The sequence below is a fragment of the Copadichromis virginalis genome, linkage group LG23 (assembly GCF_057382275.1).
Source record: "Copadichromis virginalis isolate Kocher_CV1m ecotype Utaka linkage group LG23, C_Virginalis_male_GT1.1, whole genome shotgun sequence".
NCBI lineage: Eukaryota > Metazoa > Chordata > Actinopteri > Cichliformes > Cichlidae > Copadichromis > Copadichromis virginalis.
In genome coordinates, this window is record NC_140639.1 from 21,445,131 (window position 1) to 21,456,320 (window position 11,190).

The window sequence follows — 11,190 nt, forward strand, 5'->3', positions numbered from 1 at the left end:
TTTAAGTTCACACACAATTTACAGGACAGTCAAAAAATATTAACGTCTTATCAAATCCTAACTTAACTGTATTTGTTTTGTTAAAAAATATGAAGATCGAGGTTAGATATAATTCTCATGACCTGCTTTGGGAGTGAAATGCCGAGTGTTTCTTGCTAAGTGCTGTTCAACCTCACTGTCATCATTGAGTTTTTACAAGAATGCATTTTTGTTGCGATCACATTGGGTTCAAATTGTCTGTAACAGGGACGACCACAAAATGGTTTTTAATGAGAAATAAATGTCTAATAAAAACTATGATTTCATGTAAAATCATATTTTCTAAAATATTTAAGGAATCCATTATCAGATTAATATAATTAAGTATATACAATTGGAGTACTGTTACTATTATTGGTCATGTTTTCAGAAAAAGTATGATCCAAAGGACTCAGGTCTAAAAGAATCACCCAGGTAATATTAGTGAGTAAACTAAGATTAGCCAGCTAGCTCCTAAAACAGGTATCAAGCAACTTGCTAGATTAATGCTAGCTAGGGTTAGCTAATGTTAGTCAAACAGCTAATTTTAACTAATATTACAAGGTAAGATAACATTACCTCATGACATGTTAGCATCTTAGCTAATGTTAGCTACTAAGCTAACACTAGCTAATATTAGCTAGGGTTAATATTTTAGCTAATGAAACAATTCGATAGCAGTTTTTTGGGTGTGAGGATTAAACCCAACCAGCTTGAACTAAAATCAGGCTAATTTTAGCTAAAATTAGACTTATTATAGCTTTCAATTAATAGTAACATTGACTTTTATTTAGATTTACAGATTTTTCTTTAAGTTAAATTGAACTTTTTAGTTTCCACAATGGATTTGAATATGATCAAATTGACAAAAACAATCTCAAGGGTCTCCTGAAAACCTCTTTTAGTAGTTTTAACTCTGTAAATAACCTTTTAAAAGCTGTGTTTGTGTCACTGCTCTTCAGCTTTATCAGATACATTATCAGTAATATCTCATTATTTTAGTATTGTAACTTTAAACTCGTAATGTTTCTGAGGCAGCACATTTGGAAATTTTCACCTCCTGCTGGTGTTTGGTTCGGGAGGCAGCAGCCTGCACCCCGGGCCACTGTCCCATGTCAGGGCGGCATATCATGTAGCTGCCCGCCTCATCCATCACTGAGCAGGACGGATGTGTGTAGTTTCTCATACGCATCGCTCTCATTAAATATTTAGGACGTATTCTGTCAAAACTGGCGCCAAAACAAGTCAAACTGATCCTTGAATTTCACGCTGTCACCTCCTGCAGCAGAAAAATACACTCCCGCTCCTGAACGGCAGCTACAAGCAACTAATAGCGGAGAGGTCAGAGGTTAGGAGATGTAATGAAATATCCCTGTGAGCTTGTGGTGGGCTCATATTATGCACAAATGTGAGGAAAGCGGAGAAGAAGAAGTGGGTGGAGGTGGAGAGGTTTGTTAGAGTAAAAGGGTGATGGGTGGGAGGAATTATTCTCACCGTCCTGTTCAGTTTTCATTTTTAATGAGATCAAAATTTGGAGAATTTTAAATATTAATGCTACATATCTCTAACAGGCCCAGAGAAAAGCAGGAGGAGTTTTCTGCCATGCTATTTTTCGTATGGGGATGATTTAGATGAACACAGCTCCACCTTTGTCCATGAGATGCTACTGTGAAGTCAAAGAGCATGACCTTTGTTAAGGGTTAGTATTATTATTGTTATTGTTATTTCTGACTTTTAGGTGTTTAGCTTAGTTAGCAATGCATTACAACAGAACTGTACCATAAAATAAAGTCAATATATTTTATATAAAATACAATGACTTATTCTTATGCTTCATGGCATAGAGGAAAAATTCCTCAGAGATGTCGGTTGGCATGATTTTGGTTCTCATGATAGTGTCACACAGAGTTGCTGCTGACGTGTCGGTTGTACATCCATGATGTGAATCTCCCGCTCCACCACATCCCGAAGGTGCTCAATTAAATTGAGATGAGGTGACTGTCTTAGCACATTTGAGCTTTGTGACATTGTGTATTATCCTGCTGGTGCCATCACTGCAGTCATAAAGGGATGGACATGGTCAGCAACAATATTCAGGTAGGCTGTGGCGTTTAACTGATGCTCAGTTGGTACTAAGCCAGAAGTATACTAAGAAAATATACCATACCATTACACTACCAGCAGCAGCAGCAGCACCTTTGATACAGGGCTGGATAGATCACTACTTCCATGTTGTTTACACCAAATTCTCACCCTACCATCTCAATGTGGCAGCACAAACTGAGACTCACCAGGCAACGTTCTGTTGTCTAGTTTTGGTGGTCCAATGCAAATTGTAGCTTCCGTTAGTGCAGTGTACTCTTCTGCTGCTTTATCACTTGTACTTCTAGGTTTGAGTTGTTATCCCATTAAAGCCATTTGCCAATCTCTTCAGAACTCTGACATCAATAATGGATTTTCACCCAGAAAACTGCAGCTCAGTGGATGTTTTCTCTTTTTCAGACCATTTTCTGTAAACTCTAGAGACGGTTGATGGACAAGATCCCGGGAGAACAGCAGTTTCTGATCTGCCGGGACCAACAACATTGCCAGAGTCAGGCCATGTCTACATGCCTAAATGCACTGAGTTGTTACCATGTGATTTGATGATTAGATATTTGCATTAACTAGCAGTTCTATCTAACAAAGTGAATGTAAATATTTAGTATTTAGATACTGGTCCTCAAAAAGACCTCAAAATGTGATTGCAAATCGTGATAATGTCTCTTGTCATGCTGACTTTCGGTCATCCAGCAAATAATACTCTCGAGCAGCATTTTAGGAACTGATGCTAAATATATGACACAATGACAACTTTAAGATGTAAGAAGTTCATAACTCATGTTAAAATCATCCGATTATCAGATATGATGAGATTTAACTTCAAAGTTCATTAAAAATATTTTTGCTGTAGTTGCTGCAGCAGACGTTTGCAACTAATGCTGTTATTTCAGGAGAACTGGTCTTAAATATATGAGTAATTTGCAGCAAAGTCATTAAGGTCAAAGGTCACGGCTCTCTGACAGCTGATAACATACGACCGTTAATCCGTCATCAGGAAACGGAGAGAAGTGATGAATGTGGAGCTGATTTCTTTCAGCATAGAGAGAGAGGAGAACATTAATATGGAAATAATTAGGTGTGAACCTCGTGGTCACTGCAAAGGATAGCACAACGAATAAAGTTTAGATCAAAAAGGAGCCCACAGATGCTGTTCCTTATCTTTCGAGTGGTTCCAATAAAGGAGCTGAAGTATGTTCTCGTCTCTAAATAAAGACACTTTATGTACACACAGCTCTCAGCCATGTCTCATGTTTTATCCGAGACTCTTGACCCCGCAGCTGGCCCGTTATAGCAGCTCGCCACTCTCCTCGCTCTGGAGGAAGCATGCGATCGACTTCCTGTGCATTCCTCTCCATCTGAAGAATGCTGTCCAATAAAGTGGAGCGCACATGTTTGTGTAAGAGGAGAGGAGCCGGCGTCGCCGTCATCTGTCCACCTGGACGTCTGCAGAAGTTGGCCGCGTGCAGTCTCAGGCGTCTGTTTCGGGCTCCAGATGACCGCGGCCCATAATGCAGCCCAGGCCTCCAGGATCAAGGCGCTTCCTCTTAACCCCCCCTCTGACAGCGATCCCAGCTTTCGTTAAACTCCGATGTAGCCAAAAAGGTCGGGTGGCTTGTCTCCACGAAGCATCTGTTGGAATTCCTCGCCATCTGGGATCAAGGATACGAGGCAGTGGGACCCAGAGAAAAGATGCACATTCCTTAGTTAAGAGCAGCCATACTGCATGGCCAGAAGATGATGGAAGATAGTTTAAATGTAGACGGACAAAAAAGTGAAAGATGAGTCACATCTCAGCTTTAATGTGGAGATTTATGTCGCACAGAATCTTTGAAAACTGCCGTCTGGAGAAAAGTACAACAGTTTTCCCACATTTATCAGCCTGTTATGTACGATGTCAAATATGTAAAAAACAAAAAACATAGAAAGAAAGAAAGCAATCACTAAAATGGGCTCACAGCGAGCTGAAACCTCTGGGGCTGAAATATAAAGTGCCAAAAACTGCAGTAACTCAAATGTCCACTAGAGGCTGGCTCCAAAAGTGAGTCAATCCCCATAGACTCCCATATTAAAATGCCAACTTTGATCAAATTGTCAGTCAACAGTTGTTGGCCAATGAGCAAACCCAGAACAACACTTCTTTCTAAAACAGAATAAAGTCAACAGCAAAGTATGGAAGCTTGTTTCCAAAAACGCCAGAAGTAAGTCGAAATTTTGACTTATCAAAATTTCATGTTACATATCTCAAAGTAAGTCAAAATTCTGAGTAGGTCAAAGTCATGACTTATGAATTGCATTTTTCCCCAGAATTTTGACAATTAAATTTTAACTGCTCATCTCAAATTTTTACATCGAGTACCTCCAAATGATTTAAAAATCTAAGTAAGTAAAAAATGTTGAGATACATATCAATATCAAATTTTCAAGCTTTTAGATTGAAATTTCAAGATGCTAACCCAAAGTCTTGAGTTACAGGTGGCTTTCTACTTTTTGTTTGTTTTCCCAGTGATGGTAACAGTCTTCCATAGAAAGACAGGAACAGAAGTCTTTCTGCAACTTGGGGGGTTTGTCCCCTGATGGCTGTTAGAAAGAATGCAAATCCGGAAGCTAGGTTCATCTTTTATACAGTCTGAAATGATGCTAACCAGTGCTCCCTCACCGCCAAGCATTTTTTCGTCCACTTTTACAATCAACCCAAAAACACTGTGTGGGATCATACATGTGAATAAGATCACCATAATTAAAAATGCAGCGTGTACAAGAGATTTCCTCTCCGTTAATTAAGGCAGTACTTGTTTCTTGGTGGTTCCTTAAGTTAGTGCTCAATATGCACAAAAGGATTTAACCTATCATTCAAACATATAGGAAAAAGAAGGTATTTTGGGAATATCTGGGATTGATTTCTGGAGAAAAACTGAAAATCTGCTTTTCTTGGCATTAAAAACTAACTTTAGAGCCTCTAGCTGTTTAAAGGAAGTTCACAGACAGCACAGAGACAAGCTTTTGTAAACTGTCTCCTCAGGTCTGTGGTGGAGGCAGACACCTCTCTGCACTGGCCTTCATGTAAAGCTCCATCATTTATGCTGGACGTGCTTTAAAACTATGAGCCACTCATAGATGGTACAACATTTAAATCTTTTGAGAATCTACAGAAACAATTCGGATTGGATAAATCAGATTTATTTAGGTACTTTCAATTAAGACACTTTTACAATACAGAAATTAGAAAGAAGCTCTCGAGAGAAAGAAATCGTATAATAGGAACAATAACAGGTGCATATAAAAATCTTCCATCAGGAATTCTGTCGAAATTATATGATGGCCTACAAAATTCGAATAGGAATGAAACATTATATATTAAACAAAAGTGGGAATCGGAACTACAAATTGAGTTGTCAGAGGATGATTGGCGATCCTTATGTCTCACACAGCATAACTCCACTAGCTCTAGACGATGGAGAGAATATGGCTGGAAAAATGTGATTAGGTTTTTTATTACTCCGTATATCAAAAGCAAGCAGTTGAAAACACCCCAACAATGCTGGAGATTATGTGGAGACTGGAACGCCAATCACTCACATGTGTTTTGGAAGTGTAAATATATTAAATCATATTGGGAAAGAATCGCGGCAACAATGACGAAGGTGCTGGGGTATGAAGTACTGTGTGAGGCACGAGTAATGTATTTTGGAATATGGGAAAATGTAAAAAAGGAGGACTGGTATTTGTTTAAGATTATGTTGTTGTCAAGCAAAAAGGTGATAACAAAGAATTGGCTGAAAAGCGATCCTTTAAAACTGGAAGACTGGATGGACGTAATCGAGGACATATATACAATGGAAAAAATGACTTACACTCTGAGACTGAAATCTGACAAACACCGAAAACAGTGGACAAAATGGATAATTTATAAGTCTCAGTCAGCCTTATAGGGCGGGACCTCTCGTGGTTTTTTTTTTTTTTTTTTTTTTTTGTGTGTTTGTTGTTGTGTTATTATTATTATTGTCTTGTCTGTATGTAATACAAAGAAAAAAGTACAAAATAAAGAGTTAAAAAAAAAAAAAACTATGAGCCACTCAGACCTCTCTGCATTCTTCTTCTTCGCTTGTTTATAAACGTCAATAACGTTTTCCACACACAAATATGTATTTATTTACAGAAGCAACAGTCCAGGAAGACGAGGGCGTCACGTCTTATTTGGTAACTTTATTTTTTTCAAACATTTTAAAGAAAAACAGTCCAGGGTGGGGGAATGTTTTTAAAGATATATTTTGCCAAAAAGTTATTATTCCTACATAGTACCCAGGACTTCATGCTAAAAAATAACAAAATGTGGAAAATGTGATGACAAGGAAACAAGAAACATGAGGAGATGAAGTATGACAAGAGAGAAGATGAAGACAAGAAGGAGTAAATTAGTAGAAGAAAATGACAAAAGGGGAAAAGAAATATAAGGTATTCAAGAAGAAGAAAATGAGAGAAAAGGGAGGAGTAAAAAGATGAAGGAGTAGGAGTTAAAGAAGAAAATGAAGAAGCAGAAGTAATAGAAGATGAAGAACAAGAAAGAGAAGTATAAGGAGAAGGAGGAAAAAAGATTTTAAAAAAGAGCTGAGAAAAGGAGGAAGATGAAGAAGAAGTAAGAAAAAGGAGAAGGCATAAAAGAAGGTAGACAAAGAATGTAGGAAGAGGAGGTGGAGGAGACAGGAAGAGGATGAGATAAATACAGGATAAAAAGGAGCAGAGGCATAGAAGAAGAATGAGAGACAGGGAGAAGAAATGAAGTAGAGGAGGGAGGAGGAGGATTAAGGTAAAGAAGACTGTCACCTATGTGGAGGTTGGAGAGGAGAGGGAGGAGCAGGGTCAAAGGTCAGAGACAAGCTACATGTTAGTGAACACCACAAAGAAACTCTCAGCGTGTGTGTGTGTGTGTGTGAGAGAGAGAGATCTCTGTGTGCTAAGTCAAAACACAATATGTCTTTAACCATGTGTCGATTACATTAATATTTACATGTCTTTAATTTGTACTTTTACTCGTTATTGTTTCTCTTTATTCAGAGGAGGTTCAGGACATGCTCTCGGGGAATAAGGCTACAGAAATGCCTTTAGAATAAACAAATAAAAATCTATAATTCATGTTAGGTGCTGTAGAGCTACCTTTACATACAACGCAGACTTTATACAGTAAATGGCCTTACAATTATTTTTGTAAACATAAACGCATTAACTGAGGTTTCCAGATATCAACATATATATCTGCTGTATGCATGGATTTCATTGAACGAGGAGTTTACGTGGATTTTCCAGGACGCACTTGGATCAACCCCCTCAGGTTTACAGTCCTCTCTGTGAAACTGAGCTGAATGAAGTTCAGGCTATCACAGCTGCTTACTGCCCTCTAGTGGACGCAGAGACCTTACTTCGTCTCTCAGATGTGATCTGTTTTCCTTTAGCTCACAGTGTTTTAATTCAGGTCAGGACATCTGAAACTCCCAATCGACCTGAAGAAGATCACTAAGTTGTGATTTCAATCTGTTTGAGAGCACTTAAACCCTTTAAAAATAACACAACTCTTCCAGTTGGGGTCAAACTCATAAAGGAAATAAAAATGATTGTATGACCCTAACTATTTGAGGAATGCGACAAGCAAGAATCTAATATATATAGATCACCAATTAGTATCTTTTTGACGCCGAAGTGTGTGTATTTAGATGAGAGGGTAGAGCTAGTAACCTTAAACCTAGTATTTGTTCTTACATATGGAAATATTTTCAATATGATATGTTTGGAACCATCAGCCAGTGCCCAGTCATCAGCCTATATGGCTAAAAAAGGAGGAAGTGCCAAAGACTGTGTTTCCTTTAGTGACCACTAGAGGCTATCTCCAAAAGTTAGCCAGTCCCATATACTTCCATGTTAAAATGTCCAACTTTGCATATGAAATAAACATGTTCACAGCATGTACTGTTTCTAACCATTGCACACAGGCTGATTTTTTGCTAACTCAGGTCTAAATTTGTTAAGCCTTAAAGTTTACATTAATACATGTGTGGCCTCTTTGATTGACAGGTGGATGGAGACACAGGCGGCCGGTGGCTGTAGCTTATAGCTGTCTGTTAGGCTTTGCTTCAGCTAATTGGAACCACTGATTGGAGTGTTTTGTTTTGTATGATTATTGTAATAAAAAGAATCACATCATCAGCATATGGAGACTGTTCTCAGTTTGTCCTTTTTGGAGCATTTTTATGCAATAATCTGACAAATAATGTGGATTATTCCCAGAAGTCTTTACTCCAGTTTAGCTAAAAAGGCTAACTCATTGTTAAGTGATAAATTAGTACTCCACCTTCTTGTACAAACACAGTCATTTCTGGCTCTAAAAAACAAAAGAAATCACAGTAGTGGTTATTCAAACTCGGACTGAGGTTTTCAAAATATTACGTGTGGTTTAACTTTGATTAAGAGAAACACTGTTTTTCTAGCACTTCATAGACAAAATAAATAAATAAATAACTAAAAAAAGCACCAAGCAGTAGATGTTTCCAGTAAGAAAACTGTCCAGGACTCTAGAAAATTAACACATTCATGTATCACCATCTTTATAAAGTTACTATGAGCTACTGCTGATGAGCCTTATAACTAATACTGCAGCTCCAGTCTAGATCAAGTCTCATCAGTAAGAAAATAGACCTGTCTCGTGGCAGTGAAATGAGAAAGGGGGGTCTTGCAGATTATGGTTTAGCTGTGTGGGCCCCAACCCTCCTTCTCACAAACCCCCACCACCACGTCACAATGGCTGAGCGGAAGCTGCCCTGCTGCTGTACCAACTGATTCCCAACGCCACAGCACAATAGGCCCAAACCTGCCTCCATCCCTGGGCTCTAATCTCCTCTGCCTCCTCCCTATGCCCCTCATTCAGCCCACCATGCGGTGCGTGGGCACAATGGTGCTAATAACACTGCAGAGTGTCCCCACTTCTCCTGTCAAACAAACGAGGTTTATGTCCCAACAAAATGGCCGCAGAATGAAGGGTTTGAGAGGAACGAGGTGTCTGAGCACAGATCTAATTAAAACACAAAGAAGCAATTACTGCAGTTCTCGGTGTGACACATGAACAGCATCACGCCCAGCATGGACACATGGAGACAATACATGAATACACACATATGTACTGCTTCAGTTCTCAGTGCACAGATTGACAGAATTCATCCCTTTTCAAGGGAAACTGTGTGTCCAAAGAGCAAAACGGAACATCAAAAAAGTAGATATTAGCACTTATTGCACTGTTAATATGTAAAAATAAGAAGATATGAGCTAAGAATGCAAATTTAGTTAAATGTACCCTAAAGGTTCACTGTTAGATGAGCTCAAAAAGAGACTGTTTCGTTAAAACATGTGACCAAAACACCAAATGCTGTCAAACCTGGTAGCTTTTGACAAAGGATACCCAGAAAATGTATGTATTCTTTAATTTTATAATCATGATGTGTGATTGCTACAATATAGCATAAGCTGAATGTTTTTGTAGCGTAACCTACAACCAAGAAGTTAGCCCATGTATCTTGTTAGTCTCCTGCTAGGTTTAATTTCTTTTCTTTTTCATAATTGAAAAGGGTATATGAAAGATGGATGTAGCTTCCAGTGGTTTTGGGGACTCCTTTTCACCCATTAATAACAGTATAGTTTAGTCATTGCATCTAACTTAGCAGTTTTGTCCATGAATTGCTAAAGATAGTTAGCAAACTTATTTTTGTCTTTTATCTTTTTATCGAATACCTGTTTCCCACGGAAGACAAGTATTCAGTTTATTTCCATCTACATTGTCTTCTACGCAGGAGGGGGAAATTGTTACTGTGTGCTAGAAATTCTCACTGTGACATGTCTAAAAACATTATTCACTCATCTAAACTGAAATCTGTGATTTTAATGCATTGTTTTGCATATGAAAGGATTTAAAAACCATTTCAGAATCAAAGATTCTGCCCCAAACAGCAGAGGAAGCATATCTGACCAAACCCTATCAGGTACCACTCTCATAAAGGCCTCGTTGGCTCCCAAACAGTCCCCTCAGTGTGACAGAGAGCAGGCCGATGGGACCGGTCAGATGTGACGGGACCTCCACGAGGGGATCCCACTCTGCACTTGACATTCATCTCCTCTCAGATCACTTGAGTGTGACTTTCCCTCGCCTTCGCCCAGCGTGGAGCCCGTGAGTCCTTCTCGGCGGCGCTGACATGCATTGTTGACGTGTCACTGGTTTTTGGAGAGGGCCACGTGCGTCCAGTCGCCTGAGACAAGTGCCTCCATACATGATGCGAGGCCTGAGAACGGACGAAGCAAAACGCGCTCCCAGCTGCAGGCATTGACGGTTACAAAGAGACTTATCTGAGAATCAGGGACCGTTAGAGGCTTTGTGAACAGGATGACGTCTTCGTGTTCAGCAGGAATTTACATTTTTACTGTTCTGCGTGGCTTATGCTGTCATACAGAACCGTTTGTGCAGGGTGAGTGCTTGAGGGACTTGCTCAAGGGCACTTGAGCAAGAAAAATACTCAAGGCATCTGTGGGCTTTTGAATGGAGGATAATCTCTAATCTAAACCAGCAGGCCGTGGAGGCTGTGGATTACGAGGGAAATCAATTAGGAGTAAACACACAAACACTGTTTAGCCGCTTCAGAAAAGTCACAGTGCCTCGTTTTGTCCTCTGCTGGTTTATTTTTCTGACAGCCTCAGTTTATCCTGACAGCAGAAACCAGACATTAACCCACCGCCTTCTCACCACCTTAAAACAAATAAACTGTCTGCGCTGAAGCTGGAGGAGTAAACAGTAAGTGGGCTGGACAGAGAAGACAATGAAAAATGGACAAAACATGTTTATCTGAAACAAACCAGGTCAAAATAAAAGTTATGATGACACCACAAAGCTCACAGTCATGCACTCTGTATGCACCACTCGTGGCTAAAACAGTACCGTTTGACGTTACAGATCACGTTACCTGGGGTTATAATTTAATGAGTATGGCCACTTGTAGCTTGTACAAACATTTATCTCTTAATTATTAATCCTTACACACA

The 11,190-nt window shown here is 39.3% G+C and overlaps 1 long non-coding RNA gene across 1 annotated transcript; it reads left to right on the plus strand.

The window, feature by feature from the left end:
• The first annotated feature begins 414 nt into the window (after positions 1-414).
• On the plus strand, positions 415-3,337 carry LOC146680790 (uncharacterized). Its single transcript, XR_014918199.1, has 4 exons — positions 415-453; positions 1,590-1,717; positions 1,915-2,115; positions 2,521-3,337. It is a non-coding gene; the product is annotated as an uncharacterized LOC146680790 (long non-coding RNA).
• Positions 3,338-11,190: the final 7,853 nt, after the last annotated feature.